Here is a 20,758-nt window from a genome sequence, read left to right as displayed (position 1 = left end):
AGGCTGCACTTCCATACGTAGAGAAGAGCCAATCACTCGCTTCCCGTCTGAAAATTTCCAGAAGCTCCAGGCCCTTTGCCTGTCCTTGAACACACTCCTGCTTTTCCAGAGCTGTTGCTCCTCTCAGGTCAGCAGAAGCAAATGGGGAAGTGACAGGACCCTGACATGGCAGCCAAGAGACATGGGGTCAGGCCCAGCTCTGTTACTATCAGCCAGAGCTTCCTGAGTTTTCTTTTGCAAAGTAAGAGTATTGTACTAGATCCATGATTTCAGCCATGCTATATCCAAACTCAAATAACAGATGCCCGACTTTTTAGTTAGCTTAATCTCAACAGTCTCTTTCTACCCTAAAATGCCATAGTTTGCAGTGATTTCTCACGAAGCCCTCCTTCATAGCTCACCCAGCCCACTGTGATCTCTCTCTCCTCTGAATTCATGACTCATTCTCGCCATATAAAATGCTGCCCCAACATTTAGCAAGGCTGGGACAAGAATATAAAGGGAGAACCATGTAGCATTTGTCTAAATATGTAAAATTTATAAATCAAACTAATAAGCTGTCATATATGCTCTATTATTCTACCCTGTCAAAATCATCTTCAGCATGCACTGAAAGCCCAGGCTTGAATTTAGAATCCTCAGAGCTCCTGGAGGCCTGTTCTGGAAAGTGACAGTGAATGCAGAGCCACTCTCGGTCTAGGACTCTGGCCCGCAGCCCTCCCAACTTTATCTCCAACCTGGCTCTGTTTCCACAGCAAGAAGAGGAGTCCCAGGTGTCGACACACCAACACACACACATGCCATCAGCCTTCACACACACACACACACACACACACACACACACACACAGCTGTCTCTTGCCTACCACTGGGTTCCTTGGAGAACAGATCCGAGAAGAGGCACATTCAGGAGTTGTGCCTCTTCCCAGATGTGGCTTAGAATTGGCTCAGGACTTTTTGGAAAGGGTATTCTGGAATCCCAGCAGCACAGAGCAGGGTCCAGAAGAAGGTGGGTGGCCCCTTACTTCCTGCCTCCCCTCGCCCCTCTCACACACACCATGCACTCCTTGCTTGGAAGGTGGCCTTTGGATGGAAGAAAAGCCAGGCTCTTGAAGACATGTGTGCAGAGCAGGGGACCCTGTTGTTGGAGTGTGAAGGCTGCACTAACTTCCTGACGTGACTTTCATCCTTTCTTACCTTTACCTCACCTACTTTCCTCTTGTCACATATCATCTTGAGAAAGTTCTGCTTCCTATGAGTCCCAACCTTTCCCTAACTATCAGGGATGGATAACTGTCTTAGTGTGTTCAGGCTGCTTTAACAAAATACCACAGACTGGGTGGTTTGTAAACAATAGACATTTATTTCTCACAGTTCTGGGGGCTGGAAGTCCAAGATCAGGGTGCCAGCATGGTTGGGGGTCTGTTGAAGGCCCTCTTCTGAGTTACAAACTGTGGTCCTCTCGTCGTATCCTCACATGGTGGAAGCAGGGCAGGAGAATTCTCTTGGGTCTCCCCTCTAAGGGTATTAATCCCATTCATGAGGACTTCACCCTCATGACCTAATCACTTCCTAAATGTCCCACCTCATTATGCCATCCTAATGAGAGATTTCAACACAAAAATTTGGAGGAGGAAGTATACAAACATTCTGTCCATAACATAAATAATTGAATGTTTTACTTTCAGGCTATTGAGTTTTTCCTCTGCAAAATGCTTTTTCTGTTACAAAAATCTTTATTTAGAATTTATACAGAGTTCTAAAAACCTAAACAATCTATAATCAACCATTTAGATTTAACTGTAGATCACAAGAGTCAGAGCTATAAAGTATTTCTTCACTTAGTGTTTCATCATCTTTAAGTCAATCTTCTAATTCATTTGTGGTTTACTGTAAATAGATTTCTCCAGCATATTCATCACATAGAATATGAAAGCTATACTCTCTGAAACCATGTATATCCATGCATATGTTTCTGTTGCTACCTAGATGAAGGATACTTTGGCTGGGTATGGAAATCTTAGCTTGTAGTCTTTTTCTAGCACTAGTTAATATATACAATCCAACTGTTTCCTAGCTTCCAGTGATGACAGACGAGGCATTCCACACAACTCCAAATCCTTTGCTTTAGTAAGTTTCTTATTTTCAGTCTGGAAGCTTTTCAGTTTCATCTTTATGCTTAGAGTTCAGCTATTTTACTAGGAAGTGCCTAGATCTGGGCCTTCATAATCTTTTCTGAAGAGGCATGCACCCTCTCCTTTTATAAAGTTGTGTCTCTCTCCTACTTACGGGTCTCTTCATCTATTACCTGTCCAGTGTTTGCCCCTCTGTTGGTTTCTTTTTCTTCTCCTGGAACTTCTATTATTTGCATGTGAAGTTTCTTAGATCTGTCTTCCAAGTTCCTCATCTTTCCCCTCACAATTTGTGTCTGTTTTGAAATTAGCTTTCATTTGATTTCCTAGTTCACAAATTTGTGTGTCAACAATAAATAACCTCTCTTCAGTTAATCTACTGAATATTTTAAAGGAATCATTTGCTTTGATGGAAGTAAAACTTTTATTGAGGGATAACACACATAGATGAAAATGTACAGATTATACATGTCCAACTCAATATATTTTTGTGAAGAGAACAAGAAAATAACATAATAGATTATATAATAAACCAAAATAGAAATTATAAATCAATGGTTTATAATTTCTCTTTCATCACATAGCATATGAGAGCTATACTCTCTGAAACCGTGTATATCCACGCATATGTTTCTGTTGCTACCTGGATGAAGGATACTTTGACTGGGTATGGAAACCTTAGCTTGTAGTCTTTTTCTAGCACTAGTTAATATATGCAGTCCAACTGTTTCTTAGCTTCCAGTGATGACAGACAAGGCATTCAACACCACTCTAAATCTTTTGCTTTAGTAAGTTTCTTATTTTCATTCCGGAAGATTTTCAGCTTTTCAGCTGATAAATTAATGGTTTATAATTTCTCTTTTCGTTTATTATTTAATCTGTTATGTAAAAGACTTTAAGTTATTTTATTATACAAATTTTAAACATGCACAAGATTGCAGAGAATAGCACATGAACTCTAGCACACCACTCCCCAGATTCAACAGTTCTCAAGAGTTTTCCATACTTACCTACCCACGTCCATTTTCTTTTTCTTTGTTAAAGTATTTTAAAGAAAATCCTAGACAACATGTCCTTTCTCTTCTGCATACTTTAGCCCCTAAAGTATAACAGCATTATCTTCCTTGCTCCCAATGTTATCACACCTAATAAAATTAACGATAATTCTTCAGAGACATTTTATAATCAGACCATGATTAGATTCTTCCAGTTGTCTCAAAAATACTTGTACAGGGTCGGGTGCAGTGGCTCATGCCTGTAATCCAGGCATGGTGGCACATGCCTGTAATCCCAGCTACTTGGGAGACTGAGGCAGGAGATTCGCTTGAACCTGGGAAGCAGAGTTTGCGGTGAGCCAAGATTGCACCAATGTACTTCAGCCTGCACAATGAGAGCGAAACTCCGTCTTAAAAAAAAAAAATACTTGTGCAGATTGTTTATTCGAATTAGGATCAAATCAAAGTCCATTCATTTCATTTGCATATTGTAATTTCTAAGTCTTTTTTAATCAAATTGATTCCTCCCTCTCTCCCTCGCTTTCTGACGTTGGCTTGTTTAAGAAGCCAGACAAGCTGTCCTATAGAATGTCCCATATTTTGATTTCTTTTTTGCTTCCTTGTGGTTTTAACTTCCTTCTTTAGCCCTTATGGTTCTCTAGAGGCTTAGTTAGATTCAGGCTTAACTTTTTTTTTTTGGCAAGAATACATTACAGTTGGTGCTGTGTGCTTCATATCACATTACATCAGGAGGCACCAAATGATCGGTTTCCATTTTTAGTGATGCTGAGATTGATCAAAGAATTCAAGTAGTGACAGCCAGACCCCTCCATTCTTCCCCACCAACCAATCCTGAAGTAATGTTATCCTGTGATGACTGCTGTGCGACTCAATTGTCTCACTAGGGGTGGCAAAGCGACGATTTTCTCATTCTGTCATTCCTTATTAACTTATTAGCTGGAATTCCTCAGTAAATAATAATTTTCTCTCTCCAATTAGAGCTATTTAATTATCCTGAAAGACAAGATGAGTGCTTAATTCATCTCTTTTAATTGTAAATTTTCAGAGTAAGGAATTGGTGTCCTGGTATTTGCAATAGTGTCCAATGAGCTGGAGCTCTCTTTCTCTCATATGTTCAATTTATTCATTTACTTGAATGAATATATTTTTCTTATTCATGCCCAAATTGTGCCCTTTTGGTATGACTTTATACTTGTTTCTCTTTTGTCATACTGAAAATTTTGGTTATTAATAACATCAGTCTAAGTATCTATTTTTATTATCCTACACCATGTAAAAATTTCAAAATACTAGTAATACAGTATACCTACTTAAAATTAGACTACCCAGTCAACTCCAACATTTACTCACACTTGTATTTGCCCTTAGAATATATCTCTATAAGCATGCATAGTCAAAATAATGTGTTCTAAAATCACTTGAAACAACTCTTCTATCTGTATGCCATACATGTTGACTCATTTATTGTTGCTTGAATTTAATTTTAATTTTTAAGCTTTTTTTTGAGATGGAGTCTCACTCTGTCACCCTGCCTGGAGTGCAGTGGCACGATCTCGGCTCACTGCAAGCTCCACCTCCCAGGTTCCCGCCATTCTCCTGCCTCAGCCTCCCAAGTAGCTGGGACTACGGGCGCTCGTCACCATGCCCAGCTAATTTTTTGTATTTTTAGTAGAGACGGGTTTTCACCGTGCTAGCCAGAATGGTCTCAATCTCCTGACGTGATCCACCCGCCTCGGCCTCCCAAAGTGCTGGGATTACAGGTGTGAGCCACCGCACCCCACTTAGTTTTTAAACTTTTATTTTATTTTTGAATTGTCTCTGAAATCAAAGCTATATAGCAAATGACTCTCAAGAGAGTCCTGCTTACATTCCTGTCCCTTCATTCTATTTCCTCCCTCTCCATAAAAGCAGCCATTTTTGTTAGCTTTAATTTTATCTTTCTAGTGTTTCTTTTAACAAATATAAGCAGTACTTGCATTCTCCTTGCTTGCTTGCACATTGGGTTACATACTATATATTTTTTATTTTGAGACAGAGTCTCGCTGCGTCACCCAGGCTGGAGTGCAGTGGCACGATCACAGCTCACTGCAGCCTCTACTTCCCAGGCTCCAGCAATCCTCCCACCTCAGCTTCCCAAGTAGCTGGGACGAGAGGTGTGTACCACTACGCCTGGCTAATTTTTGTATTTTTGGTAAAGATGGAGTTTTGCCATGTTGTGCAGGCTGATCTCCAATTCCTGAGCCCAAATGATCCACCTGCCTCAGCCGCCCAAGTAGCTGGGGTTACAGGCATGCACCACCACACCCAGCAAATTTTTGTATTTTTCAGTAGAGACAGGGTTTCGCCATGTTGACTTGGCTGATCTTGAACTCCTGACCTCAAGTGAGCCACCTTGCCCAGCCTATTAATTTTTTATTTAACACAAACACTATAATCTAGCTCCAGAGGGCAAAACCAGCATTTTTAATGGAATTGCGTCAGATTTATATAGTAAGGGGGAAATTACATCTTAAGGAATTAAGTCCTCTTATCAAGAACGTATTATGTTTTTCCAGTTGTTTAAGCCAACTTTGTGTCTTTTACTAGTATGCTGTATAATGTTACTCCAGTCAGTAATGAGCCGCGTACATGACCAAACTACCTGACTAAGGAGTGTGAAGGAGTGTGGACCAGGAAGAGATGAAAGAGATAGGGTCAGAAGTCTTTTAAATCAAGTTTTCAGTAGGCTGTTCCAATGATCAACAATATCAGATGCCGGTGGGTGTTAGGGAGAGAAAGGGCCATTGAGTTTTGCTGGTGGTTCACAGAGTTGAAAATATGGCAAAGATTAACTTCCAGGGCCACAATGATGTGACCAGAGTTGGTTAATGGAACTTGAACAATAACACCATAACCTGAAAAGGTGTCAAGAGTTTCAGGGCACCACCATAGTCCCATGAAGGGCCCAAAGGTCAGGCTGTGGGGGGCGGCAGGGACAGCACACCCTGCCGTGAAATCGCCCCGTTGTGAGGCAAGTAGGTCAACTTGTGTCAGGAGCTTAGTGGGAACCCGCATCATAAACATGGAGTCCTGCACGTCGTGCCCATCCACAGTGGTGGGTGCGTTCCCACATTCAGCACAATAACGGGTCCGAGGAGCAACGTGGCCATCTGTCTAATGCAGACTCCACCAGCAGCTTGGCTCTAATCGGTCTCATCAGAGAAGGGGCCCTGACCATTTCCATCTATGTGAGTGACCCAGATGTTTCTCTCAGCAGTCACAATTTGTTTCCACAGTTTGTGTGACCTGCAGACGGGATGCTGTTAATCTGGAATCTGTAGTTTTCCAAGTGAGACTGACCAAACACTTAGCCATTGACAACAGCCCAAGAATGACTAAAAATAGGGCAAGTTGCATCAAAGGCAGTCTTGGCCGGACGTACAAGAACAGCCATGCATTCTGCTTCTGAGCAGAGAGCTCACATCTGTTTTTGGATCTGTGTAGTCCCAGCAGCTCAGGGGATACCACTGGGGTTCAGCTTGGAAAAACCATCAGTGACCCAGGTCCCTGCATTTAGGGGAACCTCTGTAAAGGGAGGGCCCCAGGAAGCCATAGCTTTGCCTCAGGTGGGAGATAGCATTCCCCTCAGAGGGCTTGAGTCCACTGTTTTGTGTACAGCCAAGATGCTGCTGGGGCCAGGCTGTCCGAATTCCATTTTCCAGCCTAGGCTTATTGGACCCTTCTCACCATGTTAGCGATTGAGTCTGGGTTTAAACGGACCAGAGAGTCACAACGGCTTTACAGGTCAGGTGTGCAGTTCAACTAGAGGACAAGACCAAGCTGATAGCTGATTTTCAGAAGGAGTCTGCCTGGTGGTCACAACAGGGAAGTGACGAGTTCAACACTTCTGGGTGTGTGTTTGGGTGGAGGGTGTCTCCCATTGCCAGGGACTCCATTTGGCATAATCATTGGTCACCGTGACCTGAAGCTCAAAGGAACCAGGAGTGCATGCATCTCCTAGGGCACTAGCATGTCTCTGCAGGTGGCTCTTCCCAATGAGAATCATCCCCTCTGGCACTTTCAGGACAGGGAGTATCAGGCATGTCAGTTCCCATCATACCTCTAGATGGAGAAGGAACTACAGCAGCTGCACTGATTAATTTTATACCTTACAAGAAAAACGTAAATTTTATATTCCTGTTGGAAGGACCCTTTGTATGTATTTCTGCTTGGGTGCAATCAGGAGAAAGAAACCAGCCAGTAATTTAAACAGGGAAAGTTGAATGTAAAAGAATTAGGTATAACAAGGGATTGGAATAATGAGGCATTGACTAGTAAAACGAGAACCCTAAAAAATGTGGAAATAACAAATATAAGCAGCAGCCTCCATGCTTAAGGCCGAGATAGAAGTTGCCTCTCCCCTCAAAAGGGCTGAGATCCAGAGCCTGTTGAGAGGGCGTGGCCATGGCTCACTGGATTGCGGAGAAGTCGCTGTGGTGCTGCGCTAGTCACATTGGTCAGAAATCTGCCCCAGAGGGTTCTGGGAAAGCTGTTTGTAGGGAAGGGCTGAGCTACAAAACTACTCAAGGGTGCTGGTAGGGGAGTGAGTTGCTGCTGCTGGGTGCTGCTGGCTGCCATGCCTTGCGGAGACTGAGAACTAAAGAGGTGATGAGCTCTGCAGGAGCTGGGTCCTGGGGAAACCATGGCTCTAAAGGAGCTGCACACTGGGGAAGCCGCCAGTCTGCAGGAGCACACCTGAACCAAGGGGCAAAACCCTCTCCTCTGTCTAGTCCACTGACAAAGTTTAGCATTGTTCCAGCTGGCCGAGTATTGAAAGGGCCCGCATCCATTTGCACAGAGTGGGCAAAAAGGGTGAATTTGGAGCTGCAAGGTGGTAAGTGCATGATTGACACAGTGCATCTGTTGTAAGGGACCTCTACTTGTATCTGTATCTTTAAAAAATAACTGGAAGCTAATAGGAGAAAATATTAAGTTAACATTCTATGTGGTGGGAATTTTGGTATTTCTTATATTCATTTTATAACTTTCTATATGTTTTAAATTCAGTAAAGAAAAATCTTAGTGAGAAAAAGTGATCGGTAGATAGTAGCTCAATCTCTCTAAAGTAGAGAGTATAACAGTCTTAAGCATCTCTCTACTTGAAAAGAAACTGACTTGCATAATTTTTAAAAATTGTGTGACCTAAATTCTGTTGAAGAAATAAAAAGAAGTTGTTCCCAGTTTGCATTCGTACATTCATTTATTCTTTAAACTTTTAATGAGCATTTTTTCCATGCCAGTAACCAGACCGGGTACAAGGTCTCAACCCTCATGTTCCTTACAGTCCGGTGAGTAGGAGGCAGAGGCAGATTCTCAGATAGTTAAAGTGGACTGGATGCAGGTGATGCCTCGTTGTGATGCAGGAAACAGTAAGAATTATCTAGGTAAAGAGAGGCAGGACACATTTTTCAGACAATGAATTAAATGTTTGGGAAGAAAAATGTCTAGCCCAGTTTGTCACTTGTGAAATCATTAACCCAAGAGAATGGAAAAGGTTACACTCTAAATAAAGAATGTCTGTAGACATGAGCTATATTTTAAATAAAATCATTAATAAGTTTGATGGAGTCGAAGTTTTTATAAATGATCTATGAACCTACAGCTCCTATTGTGCCAGAAAAGCTAAAAAAAAGAGAGGCTATATTTGGGCCTCAGTCAGCTTCTTGGCTATCTGCTAATGTTGATGGTTTTAAGTGGTTGGGATAACGTGGCATGCATTTCAGACTAGAATCAACACATTCTGGGACAGGTGACATAGACAGCTTTCATGAGATGAGCGTTTTATCACATTCATCTTCTGTAAAGTGAGAGCAGTGTGACATTTCCTTGCTCTCCTATTCATCCTGGGCTTCTTAAAGAGATATTACAACATAAACTTGAGGTTTTCTATGCATGTGTAACAGTATTTCTGACTTTATTGTCTCTGTATTAAGGCATGCTGTAATTCTTTCTTTTGGGAGCAATCCCTGTGTTGTTATTCCAATACCTAGAGTGATTCATACGTCTGGAATGACAAGACGATCCCATATTGGAGCCACTAATAATGCCATCGTTATTGCTGTGCTGGGAAGAGATCCAAGACTAGTAACTAAATCAGCTGATCTTTAATGTGTGTAAAGCACTTAAGCTACCCTGCAATTCAGGGTTTCAACTTGCACAGACTTGACGATTGAATTCTGATTTCCACTCAGGGTTTTCTATTAACATTGTGAGAAAGGATTAGTAAAATATTAACTTATGGAATTTTGTTCTGGGAGAACTAAAACAGAAGCTAACCTATTATTGCAAAGAAAGTCTCTTAACTAAAACGTTAAATCTTGAAGAATATCTTTGCTATTTACTTTTATTATGTGTGCAGTTATTAAAAGGACGTTTTTAGAGTATTTTTAGGCTTACAGCAAAATTGAGCAGAAAACACATAGAATTCCCATACACCCCACATGCCACTCACCTCTCCCCAGCCTCACCCACTCTCAGTATCTCACACCAGAGTGTACATTTGTCACAATTGATCAACTTACATTGACACTTTACCACCCAAAGTCTATAGTTTACATTAGGGTTCACTCTGAATGTACATTAAGACAAATATATGACATGTACTCACCATTATCCTCTCATATAGAGTAGTTCCACCACCCTCAAAGTCCTCTGGGTTCTACCTATTCATCCCCCGCAACCCCACCTCCTGGAAACCACTGATCCTTTTACTGTCTCCATTGTTTTGCATTTCCCAGAATGCCATATGGTTGGAATCATACAGCATGCAGCCTTTCCAGACTAGCTTTTTTCACTTAGTAATATGCATTTAAGATTCCTCCATGTCTTTCCACGGCTTGATCATTTCTTTTTAGTGCTGAATAATAATCCATTGCCTGGATGTTCTACAGTTTACTTATCCATTCACCTATTGAAGGACATCAGGGTTTCTTCAAATTTTTGGCAGTTACAAATAAAGTTGCTTTGGAACCAACCCAAATGCCCATCGGTGATAGACTGGATAAAGAAAATGTGGCACATATGCACCATGGAATACTATGCAGCCATAAAAGGAATGAGATCATGTTATTTTCAGGGAACACGGATGAAGCTGGAAACCATAATTCTCAGCAAACTAACACAGGAACAGAAAACCAAATGCTGCCTGTTCTCACTCATAAGTGGGAGTTGAACAATGAGAACATATGGACACAGGTAGGGGAACATCACACATCAGGGCCTGTCGGGGGCTGGGGGGCTAGGGGAGGGATAGCATTAGGACAAATATCTAATGCATGTGGGGTTGAAAACCTAGATGACTGGTTGATAGGCACAGCAAACCACCATGGTACATGTATACCTATGTAACAAACATGTACATTCTGCACATGTAACCTGGAACTTAAAGTAAAATAAAAAAAAATTTAAAAATAAAGTTACTATAAACATTCATGCACAGGGTTTTTGTGGACATAAACTTAGGGTTCCATAAGTTTTCAGCTCATTTAGGTAAATACCAAAAACCTTGTTTGCTGGATTGTATAATAAGAGTACGTTTATTTAGTTTGGTAAGAAACCACCAAGCTGGGCTGGGTGTGGTGGCCTGTAATTCCAGCACTTTGGGAGACGGAGGGGGGCGGATCATGAGGTCAGGAGATCGAGATCCTCCTGGCCAACATAGTGAAACCCCATCTCTACTAAAAATACCAAAAATTAGCCAGGTGTAGTGGTGGGCGCCTGTAATCCCAGCTACTCAGGAGGCTAGGACAGGAGAATCACTTGAACCTGGGAGGTGGAGGTTGCAGTGAGTCAAGATCGCACCATTCCACTGCAGCCTGGACAACAAGAGTGAAACTCTGTCTCAAAAAAAAACAAAAAAGAAAGAAAGAAAATCACCAAACTGTCTTCTAAAGTTGCTATACCATTTTTGCATTCTCACCAGCAATGAAAGAGACTTCCTATTGCTTTGTATGCTCACCAGCATTTGGTATTGTCAGTGTTCTGACTTTTGGCCATTCTAATAGGTATATAGTGGGATCTTGTTTTAATTTGCATTTTCCTGATGACATGTGATGTTGAGCATCTTTTCATCTGCTTATTTGCCATCTGTGTATCTTGTTTGGAGAGGTTTCTGTTCAGATCTTTTGTCCATTTTTGATTGAGTTATTCATTTGCTTATCATTGAGTTTTAAGAGGTTTTTTTTTTTGCATATTTTGGATAAAAATCCTTTATCAGATATGTCTTTTGCAAATATATTCTCCCAGTCTGTGATGTCTTTTATTCTCTAGGTGGTGTCTTTTGCAGAGCGGAAGTTTAAGCTTTAATGAAGTCCAGGATATCAATGTTTTCTTTCATGTCTGGTTTGTTTTTATTTGACTCATTATTTTCTTTCTCACTGCTCTTGATGACTAATAGGGACCTCTCCTCCTCTTTCTGTGCCCTAGTTGGATTATGCCATTTCTGTGGATCCTACACAATTGCCATGAGCATCAAATGACATGGTGTTTACAGATGGGGTTTTGAAACTGAAAAGCAGCTGTACACCTATCAGGTGACATTACGAGTCTCTTGACAGTACACACACACACACACACACACACAGAAACACACCACAGGCACATATATATCCACATGCTTTTATTTCTTTCTTCTTTGGCCAGTGGGTTGTATTCATTATACCAATTAAAAAGAGACCATCTTTCTTTAAAAAACAAAAGAAAGAAAGAAACATGTAATAAAGATACCAATTTTAGTCAGGTGCAGTAGCTCGCATCTATAATCCCAAAGACTTGGGAGGCTGAGGTGGAAGGATCATTTCAGCATGGGAGATCAAGGCCGCAATGAGCCATGATTGCACCACTGCAAACCAGGCTGGGCAACAGAGCAAGCAAGACCCCAACCTGTTAGAAAGAGAGGAGAGAGAGAGAGACCATTTTTTTTGTATTACAGTTGACAGTAGCATTTGAAATCTAAGCGATAACCTGTAAATGTCATCTTTCATTCCAGAAGTTTTAGAAGGTTAACTTTCTCCGTCTCAGAGAGAAGTGTATCTATTTCAGTGCCCTCTGTCTCTGGAAGGCACAAAAATTCTCACATGACCCAGGTTCCTCATGCCACTTCTTGGTCTATCTGTGCACTTCCTTGTGAAATCTAGTTTTAGCAAGAACCCTGCTGAGTCAGTTTAGCCAAAACCTTTGATATCTGATCATCTTCCATCATCCTCATCTTCAAGGTAAGGTTCCTCATCCTCCACCATCCCCTAAGTGACGTCTCATACCCCGATCTGTCTTCAGCAAGAATCCTGTTAGGTCGATTTAGCCACAATCCTCCTTACCCGGATGTTACCTCATAGTAATTTTCTATCCACTGACCCCTCCCTGCTCCTTGACTGTAAGTTCTTACTTGCCCCTGCTGTGGTAGAACTTGACTCTGTCAACTTGAAATAATCAGAAGAATTAGAACCCAGCTTGAAAGAGGTTATTTAGGCTTTGAAAAGCTGAGAATATAGAATATCCTTCCAGGAAACACAGACTCTGGAGAAATGAGGTGGGTGCTCTGACGTTAAAAATTAAGCTTTTGCTTATATAGGCAGAAAACAGAGAAGTTTAGTTTGATTATAACGTTTTCTATACAAGGTTGGTTTATGAGTTACAACAATTTAAATAGTGATAGTTTGTTTTCTGTTTGTTTGCATTTTCTTCCCAATTTAAAACAGTATATTTAATATTGCGTCTTTAGACAATATTATGTGATAGCCATAAAGCCTTTGTGTGAGAAAGGTAGGGAGAAAGTTTATCTATAATGAAGATCCACAGTGAATAGGGAAGAGGTCTTCCTCAGGGCCCTTAAGTCATTTACACTTAATAGAACAACGTAGGGAAGGAAAAAGACTAATCTCTGATCAGAGAAACACAGATTTCAATTGCCTGGGTTACGTTTGCCTGCTTGCCTGACTCAGGTCCCATAATCACATTCCTTTAAGGGTCAAAATAATTTAAAGTTCCAAAAGCTTAGATTTTAAGTTACTTATTTTCACAAGTCCCATCTCCCCCATCACAAAATCTCACTGCTGTAGTTCCTCCACCAGCCCTGATGGTCCTGAATAACATCTGCTTTACTGTGCTGTAACAAGCATCCCTGAATAATGTTTTCTTTAACAGAAGCGCCAAGAACCATCTTTGTGATTTTGCAAGATTTTCCCAGTTTACATTCATCTCCTGCTTCAGGGTTTTCTTTCCATTTATTTTGACAAAACTAAATGAAACTTGCAGTTAACTTTAACTGACTAATTAAAGACAACAAAAAGCAAACAGAACTGGAGACAGAGAGAGAAAAAGAACCCCAATGAATTAACTGTGGCAGCACCAAGCGATTTGATGTTTTCTGGCCTATAGGCCTGGCTACGGGGCACCTAGAACCCTCAGGGCTAGAAGTTCCAGCTGCCCATTGACTAAGCTCTAGGAAAGGAGAGGAAGGAGCAGAAGAGGGCGGGGAGGGGAAAGGAGAAGGGCAGCATGTGAAGCTCTAAAAGCTTCTGATTTATTTTGCTGAAGATCTAGTCATCAGCTACAGAAAGAAAGGTGTCATTTGGTAACTGTCATAACCAGGTAGTTTATGATAGCTCATATTACCTCTATCCCACTGTAATGAGAGTATTTATTTGAAGCTGTCTCTCCATCAATTACAGGGAAAGATCTTGAGAAAAAGACAATTTCATGTAACATCTTTCAATATATTTTATTCCATGATACTTTAGAATTTCTGTTATATAGCAAATGGCATATTTAAAAAGTACCCTTTCTAAATTTCTGTTGTTGGTATATAAGAATGCTGTTTTTGGGGTTGGTTGTGGTGGCTAATGGCTGTAATCCCAGCACTCCGGGAGGCCGAGGCGGGCGGATCACCAGAGGTCAGGAGTTTGAGACCAGGCTGGCCAACATGGTGAAAACCCCTCTCTACTAAAAATACAAAAATTAACCAGGCATGGTGGCGCATGCCTGTAATCCCAGCTACTTGGGAGGCCGAGGCAGGAGAATCACTTGAACCCAGGAAGCAGAGGTTGCTGCAGTGAGCAGAGGTTGCACCATTGCACTCTAGCCATCTCAAAAAATAAATAAATAAATAAATAAATAATGCTGTTTTTGTACACGATCTTATACTCAGTTGATAAACTCCTTCATTAGTTCCAAATAGTTTGTCTATAGAACTTATTGCATATTCTAGATAGAAAATCATGTCGTCTACAAACATGAAAATTTCATTGATTCCTTTCCTATTGTTACAGCTCTTATTTCATTTCCTTGCTTTTATCCTACTGTCCAGACTTCTGCACAATGCTAAAAAGGAACAGTGACAGTGGATATTGTTGCCTTTTTCCTGTCTTTGTAATTTTCCTCCATTTAATGTGCGTATTATGTATAAATAATGAATATATTTAATGTGGGCTTTCAGTGGACACGTGTTGTCATGTTTATGAAGTCTACATATATATATATACACACACACACACACACACACATATATATATACACACATTTTTTTTTGAGACAGAGTTTTGCTCTGTCACCTAGACTGAAGTGCAAGGGCACGATCTCAGCTCACTACCACCACCGCCTCCCAGGTTCAAGCAATTCTCCGGTCTCAGCCTCCAGAGGAGCTGGGACTACAGGCAGCCACCACCACACCAGACTAATTTTTGTATTGTTAGTAGAGATGAGGTTTCATCATGTTGTTTAGGCTGGTCTCAGACTCCTGACCTCAAGTGATCTGCCCGCCTCAGACTCCCAAAGTGCTGGGATTATAGGCATGAGCCACTGGGCCCTGCCAAAGTCCCCTAATATTTATGTTGGTTTTAAAAGACCATGAATGATGTTGACTTGTACTAAACCTTGTTTATATATCTTTCAAGATGATCATATAGTTTTTCTTCTTTAGTCTGTTAAAGGGAGAAATTACATACAAATTCCCTCTTTCTCACCTCCCACTAATATCACAGGATGTGCCCTGTATTTTTCTTCATGCTTATAGAATAATCATTTGACAAGAGTATGCACACAGCCACACACACACACACACACACACACCCCCACACTATCAGGCTAGACTAGAAGCATGTGTGATAACAAACCCCCAGCATCTCAGTGGTTTGTCCCCTAAACGTTTGTCTTGGTCATATAAGATCTGCACGCAAGGGGCAGTGGTTGTCCATGAGAAGGTGCAGCAATGGAGGCAGCTTCCTTGAACGCCTTCATTATTTCTCCATCCAAAGACTTTGCTTCTTACTAGAGAATGGGGGCGAAGCAGATTGGAGAAGTTCCCAGAGGCTTTTCCTTCCAGAACCTGGTGGAGTTGATATGAGAAAGGTGCTATGTCTCTCAGAGACGAAGGAAACAGAACCACAGAGCTGAAGAGGCACATCTAGGCCACTCATTTGGAAAGGGGGAGGGCTCAGCTTCCAAGGAACAGGCTCTCTGTTGCTTCTCACCTGGCTAGATGTTTAAATAATTCAGCCTATTTCCCCCCAAACCTTGACAGCATGGCCTCATGGGAGAACATGTCTCTCCAACTGAGTCCATTCCTTCCCCTGTTCTAGGGGAAGGAATGAAAGGAATTCCGCGTTGTGGCACATCCCAGAATAGTTCCACCAGGTAAACACATTCTTTCCTAATAGAAATCTGTTGGGAAAAAATGATCTTTCTGAACAGTGGTCAACTGCTGTTGCTAAAATCGGAGCATGATTAGCGACAACTAAGTCCCCTCTCAAAAGTGTCATGTCCAAGCAGCAGACGGCACTATGGAAAGAACGGACAGCGTTGGAAGCATCTGCTCCTGGCTGGGAGTCGTAGGATGTCAGAGTCATGGGGCAGTCTCTCCCGCTGCTTCCCAGGCCTCACAGTAAAACAGGAACCGAGGCATCCTTGCCCCTCCTCAGCTTCCAAGCTGAATCACTGTGAAGAGATGGTGTTTCCACACTGATACAGTTATTTCACTTCATTTATCTGAGGATGAAAGTGAGCTGCCGAAAGGTATCATTTATTAAAGTGGAAAATAGAATCAATGTCATTACCAGAGTATCCCTTATTTCAAGCACATTTTCAGTGTCAGACTTTCTCATCCAAACTTGTTTCCCAAGCACGGCGTTCCTCCATGTAATTAATATCACATGCTTATAGCTCAGCTGCAAAGCATTCTTGGCTATTTTGATAACATGAAACCTGGCAGTTACCAGTTGTGATTTACACGTGGTTGCAGTTGGAGATTTTTCTAAAATTACAATAAAATTTCTTTGTGGGGAAATCTGTTTTAAGGACTGGATTGGGGAAAGAAAATAAAAAAATAGAAGTGAACAACTAAGTGTGTCTATTCAACAAAGTGCATATAAGTTTATCAAGGCAACACACTGGCCTTCGATCAGAGCCACTTTACAAGGCAGGTGATTTATGGACAGCCAGGCCGTCCCCTGCAGTGAAGCATGGGGCTTGAATGCTTAGGGACAGTCATGTGCTATTTTTAAAATGAAAAGACTATAACTTCACTGCGGTTTCCAAACTTATTGGATTATTTTACTCCTACGCTTTATTCCCTTCTTCACTGGTAATGTTGGTCATCTAAGACGAAACGGAAGTAAAATTTTCCATGTTCATAAGTCTGACAAATTTTAGTTTACAAAATTCCTTTCTCTGCAGGTGGAGATTTGACACTGTACCTGAGTGGATACGGGATTTAATTGTTACCAGAGCCAAATCCAAGGCAGGAAGAATCCCATCTGAAGATCCCAAGGCACAGGTGTTCTAAGTGGCCTCAATAGTTGCATCCCATATAGAAGCAGCTGGCAGTCTCAGTGGCTGCTTTCAGGGCACTCCCCCCAGAAGTCTAGTCAGTGCAGGGCTGGGTCAGGGGACATTGCAGCAGCCCTGGACCGTTCGACAGATAGGGTTCTGAGCTTTGGGTCACTGTGTTACCAGCTAATTGAGGGACCGGAAGTTATGAAATTGCCTGATTTCACTATGACCTTTTCTCCATTACACACTGAAAATCACACACATCGAATGTCAGTGGTTCCAGGGTTCTTGAAGAATGTCTGTGTCTCCAATGAAACCCTCACTTCTCTGGGAGGGAATTCCCATTGAGTCTCCGTTATAAGTAGGCATCGTGAATATGTCTTGCATTTGTCTGATCAGTATCTCTTCCTTTGTGGACCTTTTAGGAAAGATCAGTGTGGAAATCAATGAGCCTCCTATTGATATTCTGGGATGGGAACAAGAATAGCAGCCCATGGCAAGCTGTGGTGAAACAGCCAATCACGTTATTGTCAGTGGTCCCCTGGGATCACGTGCCTGTTATGGAGGAAGCAATGGAGCCAGGGGAGAAATGGACATCATCTAGAGGTTTGGACTTGGGGAAGTGCAACTCCATTGCTTTTAGTTGCAATAGCTGGAGGAGACTTCAGGTTATTTTCCACTGTAGAAAGGGTGGGTCTCCATTGTGAAGTTGTATTTATGGAAATAAGGAAGTATGTATGCACTGGGTGAGAAGAAGGGTAGGAGGGCTATTATAACCCTTGCCTTTTATGAGTTATGACCCTGCATCCCTTTTTTGAGCTGCCAGCCTGCTCTTTGTGATTTGGTGCAAGGCTTCCCACACAACCCAGTGCTGACTATAGGGGTGAACTTAGGACTAAGTTAGAGCACTCAGAATCTTTTTCCCTAGACATTGAGTCTTGACCATAGATACACAGTGATGGATGGTGACTGCAGTTGTGGCCTTCAATGGCAATGTTTAAAGAGAAGGTCTGTGAACTCCTGCTGCTGAGATCTCTGAAACCAGAGCAGCCCTGTACCCTTTGTATCTCAAGGCCGGATGTGTTATGGGACGAACAAGTTCATATTCCACTGTGCAGTAACAGGCCAATGCACTGAGACAGCCAGGAGGCAGCAGAGAAAGTGTAATGATTGCAGGGCTCCTAGCAAGGAGATGGGAGGAGACCCTCAAATCCATCTCCCCGAGAGTTCTGAGTTGCGGTTTTAAAGGGGATCTTGGAGGGTGAGGGGCTGGAAAATTGGGGTCATTGATTGGTCAGGGCGAGGAGGATGAAATCATCAGGATGTGGAGCCTGTGTGCTTTGGTGAGTCAGTTTCTTGTGGGGTCCTTCAGACCTGCTGATGCTGGTGGTTTTAGTGGCATGCAGGATGTGAAAGTATATCTCAAAGGAAAACAACATTTCATAAGGTTCCAGTTGTTATCTCTAGAGCAGATAAGGGGATCTATAATCTTGTAACAGGGTCTATGTGATTCTAGGACAAGAAACAAACAACAACAAGGAAGCGTGTCAGAGAACAGGCCGCCCTCACGATCAATGCTGGGTGTGCTGCAAGCTTGTTTCAGTTTCATTTCTCTCCCTCCCTTCTTCCCTGATTACTTTAATGAAGTTTATTGGGATGGTTTCAGATGCTCAACTTTCCACATGATTAGGTGAGTGACCCAGAACCCTTCCAAAGAACCCTGTGGACTCAACCCTCTGCTTGAACAACATACAAGATAATATGAGACATTTATTTATTGAGGACCTTCTAAGCACCTGGCACTGTGCCAGATTCTTTCAGATGTATAAAATTTCACTTTCTCCTGATGATTCCGGAAAGGAATGACGGCATCTTATGAAGCTGTAGCAGATGCTGTCCTGGCCTCACTCACATCTCTCAGACGTGTTGGAGTGCCCCGGCTGCTGCTCTGCACGTGTAGCTGAGGTCCTGGTGGAAAAATACCACCGGAGCTCTCTGAAGCTGGAGTGGAATAATTCTGAAGCGTGTGTTTTGCCTCCTTTCCCAGTGTCTCCCCATGGGGCTAAACTCTGGTCACCTGCTCCTGTTGCTGGTCTTGTGGCACGCATGTGGCAGGATGTCACCCTTTCCCTGGGTTGTGTCCACTTTCCTTGTTGTGTTATTCATACTCTCCAAATAAAATGCTTTCACTCAAATCCCTGCCTTTGTGTCTGCTTCTTCAAGAAACCGAACTAAGTAAGATGGGGGCTTCTGGGACGCTTGGAAGATGCAGCTCAGGGTTGGTCCTGTGTTAATCCCTCTATCAATGCGAATCCACCTCCACCGTATGGATGGGAACACTGAGACACAGGAGAGGCTAGAACAACTCACCTGACATCACTCAGTCAGTAGACACCTGGGATGGCAATTGGGGTTTACCCTTCATGGCAATGTTGATCCTTTTCCTGGCCCAGGGTGGCTTGACCTTTGCACTGTAGACATTCTGAGCTGGGTAATTCTTTGCTGTGCAGGGCTGCCCTGTGCATTGTAGGAGGTTTTCCTGCATCCTCTATGCACTAGATGCCAGGAGCATCCCACCCCTTATTGTGATAACTAAAAATGTCTCCGCAAAATTGCTGAATGTCCCCTTGGTGGGAGGGGAGGATTCTCCCTTGAGAATCACAGCCCAAGAGAGCCAGATTCCGTAGGAAAAAGGGCAGTGCCCATCCTGACGGAGAGAGGCGAGTGACAGCACACGGACAGCCTCCTTATGGAGACTTTGATCCAATCTTGTATCTTCTGACTCCAAATCTGGCCCACTTTCCATTATGTAGGCTTCTTGGGATCAATTGTTCCATTGCTGTACTTGTTAGAAAGTTCTTTCCTGTTGAGCCCAAATCTGCTTCCCGGTAACTGACTTCATCAGCGTGCCCTCTGAAGCCATGCAGGAGTTCTAATCCTTTTCATGGGCTGCACTTCAACTATTTGAAAACAACTTGTGTGTCCCTGCCCTGTCCCCTCCCTGCCCTGCCTCCCGCCAATCCCTCCCTGAACCTTTGGAGCATCCCCGTGGCTGCTTGGCCACTCAGAGGTTCACTCAATAACAAATTCAGCAACTACAACACCTACTATGTGCCAGGTGCTACCCTATGTCAGGAACAATTCTCAGACAGGGAATTCAAACTTCTTGGTTCCTTCTCAAACCCGCAAACAAGAATTGCCAGAGCCTGGAGTTCATGCATGTTAAAGCTTCTGAGGGATTTGGGCATAGTCTGCCTACAGTTAAGTCCAGCATTTAAGAGCCTTTGATGTACTGTGGTCTAGCTCCAGGCAATAGAGCTCTGATTTGTATCTTAAAGCAGCTATCTAAAAGATGGCTTTGAAGAAAGTATTAAAAAGGAACTCTTTTAAAAAATTATTTATTTATTTATTTTTATTATACTTTAAGTTCTGGGGTACACAGGCAGAATGTGCAGGTTTGTTACATGGGTATACACGTGCCATGGTGATTTGCTGCACCCATCAACCCGTCATCTACGTTAGGTATTTCTCCTAATGCTACCCCTCCTCTAGTCTCCCATCCCCCAACAGACCCCGGTGTGTAATGTGTCCCTCCCTGTGTCCTTATGTTCTTATTGTTCAACTCCCACTTATGAGTGAGAACATGCAATGTCTGGTTTTCTGTTCCCGTATTAGTCTGCTGAGGATGATGGTTTCCAGCTTCATCCATGTCCCTGTAAAGGACATGAACTCATCCTAAAAATAGGATGCTAGGTTAAAGAGGTACATGTTTCTATCAAGTCACACTTTCAGTAAAATAGCTTTTAAAAAG

The 20,758-nt window shown here is 42.4% G+C and overlaps 1 long non-coding RNA gene across 1 annotated transcript; it reads left to right on the top strand.

The window, feature by feature from the left end:
• Window positions 1–12,584: 12,584 nt before the first annotated feature.
• On the top strand, window positions 12,585–19,139 carry LOC105537577. Its single transcript, XR_001005737.1, has 3 exons — window positions 12,585–12,712; window positions 15,701–15,813; window positions 17,373–19,139. It is a non-coding gene; the product is annotated as an uncharacterized LOC105537577 (long non-coding RNA).
• The last annotated feature ends 1,619 nt before the right edge of the window (window positions 19,140–20,758 follow it).

Source organism: Mandrillus leucophaeus, unplaced genomic scaffold, assembly GCF_000951045.1.
Source record: "Mandrillus leucophaeus isolate KB7577 unplaced genomic scaffold, Mleu.le_1.0 Scaffold175, whole genome shotgun sequence".
NCBI classification, from domain to species: Eukaryota; Metazoa; Chordata; class Mammalia; order Primates; family Cercopithecidae; genus Mandrillus; species Mandrillus leucophaeus.
This window is presented reverse-complemented; position numbering and strand designations above follow the sequence as displayed.